This window comes from Anopheles cruzii, chromosome 3, assembly GCF_943734635.1.
Source record: "Anopheles cruzii chromosome 3, idAnoCruzAS_RS32_06, whole genome shotgun sequence".
NCBI classification, from domain to species: domain Eukaryota; kingdom Metazoa; phylum Arthropoda; class Insecta; order Diptera; family Culicidae; genus Anopheles; species Anopheles cruzii.
The window spans coordinates 52957186-52963449 of record NC_069145.1 but is presented as its reverse complement, the minus strand read 5'-3'; positions in this window follow the sequence as shown (position 1 = coordinate 52963449).

The following is a 6264-nucleotide window of genomic DNA, read 5'->3' as shown; positions in this document are numbered from 1 at the left end:
TTCGGAGCGCTTTTCTACGCGAATCGGATGGAAAAATAAACAAATAACATGATAAAACATTAATTACATACCGAGAAGTCCTTTAAGTAATCTAATTTTCGTTACCTCTACTTGAACCAAAAAAATCCTTAACCGTATGGATGGATTTTAGAATTTGAAAGCCAGACCGTCTTTTCCGTTAGGGAGTTCCTTAAAAGAAAAAGACTTTCAACTAAGGAGAGGCCATAGCAAATACTATGGAAGCTTGATTTTCCGGGGTTGGAAAAGAACTTAAATAAGTAATCGTATAAATGAATAAATGATAATTTTTCAAATTCTTGACAAAATATTGTTTAGGAGCCAAGCCAACATATGCCGCATGCGATAGTTAATGCGCGATTAATTAAATATTTAATATTTAATATTATTGTTCGATGTTTCAGTTTTGCAGTTTTTGGCTCTCAAACTGATTACCAAACTAATGGCAATTGGCGGTCTCATGTCCATACATCAGCCGATTGAAATTTAAATAAGTATTCACAGCAGAATAGAGTGAAAAACAAGATTCTAGAGGAAAACCAATCGAAAAAACCAACAGAAAAGATAGGAATTCGGCTAATAGCCTGAAATCCATTTTATTGTAGCTGCTAACATATGGGCTGAAAAGTCCCGGACCTCAGGGGAAAAATGCAGTTTTTTGGTCAAATTTGGATTTATTCATCAACGTAATCTCCTTCAAGAGTCACAAAATCATTCCAGCGCTACTCTAACAATTCAATACCACTTTTGTAGAAGGATTCATCTTTTGCCTCAAAATATACCTCAGCTTCAGCCATAACTTTCTAAGCCATTGCTTCGCTTGAACGGTATTTTTTTCCTATTGAGAAGCAATGTAACGTTAAAACACGAAATTGTGTTTCATTGTTCTGAAAATAACAAAAGAAGTGTTACTTATGAGTATCATGAAATTGAAACAGCTTTATTTTGAGGGTTACTGACTGAAAAAGCGATGAATGCAATAAGACTAGTGCTATTTATGGACTAGGCGCGGGACTTTTTAGCGCATGTGTTACAATAAGCCATATTAGCACCAACTTGAACTTTTGTATTTAACTTGATGCACTGCCCGGGTTTGAGTAGCTGCCTTTCGCAAAGTAAGTTGCGGTATTATGTTTCGATTCTATGGTTTTTGAATGCTTACAGAACATACTACTGTAGGCGACTCTATTTTAGTTTGCAATTTTTGTTTTGAAAAACCATCAAAAGAATAATAACATTCGTAGCTATTTATCTTTTCCGCTCTCTTCTCAAGATGGTCGGACAGATGCCGTTTGGTGTCTGCCGTTCGCCACCGGCACAAAGTTACAGGTTCCCGGGTCCATGGGTTTCGGTTGGAGCCCGCTGGACGACCACCACCCATCCATTTGAGGCACCGACAGAACGAAAAAGAAATTGTAATGAACTACAAACCCAGGACCGCCCAGCCGATGTTGTGTCGCATGATGGACCGCTGAAGAAGTTTACGTTACGGTTTGAAGCCAATGGGGAATTTCTTTGTCGCACTTTGTGTCTGCGTATGCCCGTATGTGCTGTACAGACCTCAGACCGTGGCCAAAGGCAAGCATAAGGAAAGCTGCTAGACTGGGGCTTTTTGAAACCGATGTTACGGGGGACGTGGGGACGACTCGCGGCCAACGTATTGGGAGCGCGGGGGTACGGAGACTCGTGATTCTCTTTTGTTCGGTCTTTGGGTCATTTACACATCAAAACATACATGTAAACATCCGTGTAAAAATGGTTACGATTAGCGAGAGGTACGGCCACGGCCAGCATAAACGCTATGTTGCTAACCTATGTTAAACCGTTGGCCTTCTACTTAAGCAATATAATGGAATTTCACTAATCCTTCACTTAATCGTCACTAGAAACAATATTTTTTGTTCACAATTCTTATTTTGCAATATTCCATCAAGTGGTTAAGGGAAAACATTGCGTAAGTCGAACGTATTACTCATAAGGAAACGGTTTTACATTACATTCGTATTATATTAGCAAAGTTGAAGAAATGGCTCGTATAATTGACATTCCAAAATTTCTTTGATATTGTCTTATAAAGATTACTCCCTATAGAAACGTGAGCAGTTATGATGCATCAACTGGTGGCCTTTTTGAAAATGTGTCTTGTTCCATGAGTCTGAACGTTCCAAATGTTTAAACGATCCTTGTCTTTTGTAGTATTTCATTTTGTTTCGAACGTTATTCGAAGGAGCTTAAGCTACGTTATTTTATGAATGAACACCGAAACGAAAATGCAACATCCTATTACTACCGGACCACGGAAAACCTCGTTGAAACGCATAACATCACGTACCACAGCGCAGCCTAACGCGGTGCGTTAGCTGATAGCAATACCCCGTCGTTATTAGTATCAGAGACAGAACTTACTTTCCTTTGGGCGCGGCCGCAAGACAAGACAAGCGGTATGGATCAAACGACTGGACCGGAGAAGGTTCGGCGAACAGGCTGCGGCCCATGGTGTATGGTTGCCTCCGACTGGTGGACTAAGTACAAACTAAAGGGGGATAAACCACCCAAGGTAATGCGACCGTGTTTGTTCTAGCAGTTACCAGCCGGACCGTGTAATGGCCGATTGTCTAGCCGCAGGTTCTTTTCGAACAGACTGTTTCGTTATGTTGGTGAAGCAGCCCAGTTCTATTTCGTATTTTTTCTTTATTTAAATTTTTTGAACGTTTTGTTTGATTTTTTTTTTCAAATGTTTTTTCTTTTCCATGGGGAACAATGGATTCTTCCATAATCCTGTTCAAATTAATGTTAAAATTAAAAAAAAAAGATATCGTGAGCAGATGTTAGCATGGTATTTCTTTTTGTTTTGGTAACAGCTTACAAAAACAATTATGTAACGCACTATTTCATGTTTGCTTAGAATAGATTAAATCAAAATGCTAAAGATGCGAGTAACGAAAAAAACTTTAAAGTCATAACCCGACTTAAAACCGATTCCGTGAGGAGTTTGGATTGAAAAGGCATGGCAACATCAGCACCGACGAACATTTTTGCAGTTTTATGCTGGCCAATGAAACGTGCCGATTGCTAAATGCATCCTGCAGTCGTTATGCACCCCTCCGGGGACCACCGGCAAACGGCAGGATACCAGGATGATAACCAGCAGAGCGGCGGTAGCCCAGCGGTGTAGTATCAGAGATTGAGTGCCTAATCAACCAATAAAGCATGGCTCTTGGAATCAAGCCCGCGGCAGAGGACTCTTTCTTCCGCGAACGTAGCACAATGTCTGTCATTAGCCTACTCCATGCTGCTTGCGTTTAACCTCAAATACGACCGCGCCATCGCAACGTTATCCGCATCCAGCAGCAGCCCGAGCCAGGATTGCGTAGTGTGTGGCTTGATCTCAGCGTGGCGCAATGTAGGAAGGGTTTCCGGTTTTCCTTCCCATTTTTTCCCTCATTTTGTAGCTTTTGTTCTATTCTCCGATTCCCCGCGAATCTCCGGCATCCTTTCTACATTCTCTCTTCCTTTCGTTCATTGTTTCTCTCTTTTCCACTACTCTCGATGGCTGACGGTACGACGGTACTCTGTTTACTGGGTTCGGAAGATTTTTATTCATAAACCTAACAGCCGCCATCCGTCGGAGTCGGAGGGATCAGGGCCGTTAAGTAGCGTCAGGACGCCGAGGCGCACCAACACGAGCATAATTGAGTGTGGAAACAATTCCCAACAACAACGACAAAAGGTCCTCAGAAAGAGACGCCACCGAAGGGAGTGGCCCCCGGGGGGGTGCGCTTTGTAAAACGCCTCGACGGGTGCCTCGAGGATTGTGGTTGCAGTTCGGGCGAAAGAAAAAAAAATGGAACCTCAGCAAAGGGTTAGAGCTAACGCATTGAAAAGAAACAAAAACAAACGTAATGAATGGGAAAAAAGCAAAACCAACGCAGCTTCTAACGCGAAGGCAGAGAGAAATGCTTAAAGTAATGAAATGTTACTGTAAAGCGACAATGTAAGCGAACGAGTGAGTAAATAGAGCAAAGGTTACTGATTACTGATAGAAAGTCACAAGACATTCGTGTTAAATATGAAATTCGTCCTTTATAAGATTTACATGTACAACTATTTATTTTTCATTTCGTCTGTTCCTTCTTTTATGCCATACGTTACATAAATTAGGTTAGAAATTTCTGCGGGCTGCAGACAACTGCAAGTAATTTAATTATTTCATTCAATATCCTATTTCAAACACAAAGCAAAGTTATGCAATGCAAAAAAAAATCATCATACGGAAAATAAATGATTCAGCATAACTCAGAAATAAAGTTTTGACTAAAAGAAAGAAGATAGACTGACACACATTGCTTAGGTCCATGTGACTATACGGCTGGGGAGAAGCTTGGCGGCTACGTGGCGCTATTCCATCCCTGCAAATAAAAAGGGCTTAAAATCGATACATTATTAATGGTACTCCATTTTTCGTGAGCTATACCAGCTGGATTCTGCTGGAAAAATTCGCTGGCAATAATTCTGCGTTGCCGATCAAGATGCGTGAAGAAAAGGGCAACGCTTTTACGCGTTCGTGATCGCGTAATTACCGCTCGCGTCCAACGTTGAGGGTTTAGGATGCGTCAGAACTCTTTCGCGCTCGATTCAATCGATCAGCCATCGATGAGTGAATTATTTAATTGAACACTTGCACGGGTTCCATGGCGAGCAATTTATTAAAGTTAAAGTGCATGCTCGGCGCATCGGCTGCGCACCGGTGACCCTTCTGGAACAATAAATTCGGTTTATTACCGTGCACTTTGCGTTGATGAAGATTATTCGCTTCACTGGAGAATAAGTGGCAGTTTGCCTCCCAGTTTCACATTATGAAAGCGAAGCCTTCCACAACAGAAAATGAAGCACATTTTAGCATTATTTATGACTGTATCTCTTAATTGATGCATTATAAAAATACCCTCTGCGTGCTCTGCAGAAATGTGGTGTAAGCGGTACGTGGTCGGAATTTCAACACTATTACTTGCGGGACGACTTGAAAGCGGACACACAAAGTAAATTTGTACGTCTTCGACGACAACCCCAAACTAAGTTTGGCTTCCGCAGAACTAAACCAATCGACCAATGAAACGAGAGATCAATGTAATATGTTTGTCGAGTCACTATAAACTTTATCAGTCATCCCTTTTGTGTGCAGTTTGTTTTCTTAAGAGGGCGAACATATATTCTTTTTACTAGGTCTATACGTTGAGAACGGGACTGTTAAAAAGATGGCTGTACCTGCCGATTGGGACTTCCCAGTTTTGCTGTTCATGCATCATTACCTTATTTTGACATCAGGTAAATGTGTCCAGGTCGCAAAAAAATTTAATCAGTTTGCAACCCATCATTGAAAGGGTTAAAGTATGTCAACTTTTGTGCCTGAAAATTACGTTTTGCGGGGATTAATATTTTTCTGCTCCTCTTGAAGGAAACTGCTTCGAAATCGCACCAAATGCTTGTAGGGACTTGTGTTTGGAAGATCGCAGTGCTTTGAGTGGGTTAAAAAATTTCAAAATGGCGAATTTGACTTTACAAAAAAAAGTGTCTAAGGACTCCAAAAAACGGATTTTCTGATGGGACAGAAAGGTGTGGTGTTTCACAAGCTCCTAAAACCTGATGGAAACGTTAATTCCGATCGTTACTGACAACAAATGATCAATTTGAACCATGCATTGATCGAAAAACGACCAAAATGCAATTCTAGAGGGTTCCGATGGGGGCGCCTGGTGGCCCGTAGAATCAAGCACCAGGCGCCCAAAAAAGCAAAACTGTTTCAGGATACTATCAAATCACTTGGATAGGAGCTGCTATCTCTCCCCGCGTTATTCACCAGACTTGGCTCTTTCCAAATATCATTCTTTTTTATCGATGGGACACGTATTGGCTGAGCAGCTCTTTGTTTTTCTACGAGGAAGTCGAAATAGGATGACAGATTAGTTTACCAAAAAAAATTAAGAATTCTTTCGTCTGCGAATCCATGATTTAGCAGAGAGATAGGAGACATGTATAGCTAGCGATGGCACATAGTTTAAATAAAATAGAAAATCGCCTTAAAATTTTATAAACTTTTTTTGTGTGTTAAAAACAGTCCCATTCTCAACGTATAGACCTAGTATAACCTTTCGCAAGTTTCAAGGATTCGCGAGAGAATTAGTAAGTTCCACGTTTTTCTCGATTGTCAACTGCAAAATTTTAATCAAACACGACGACCAAACGACG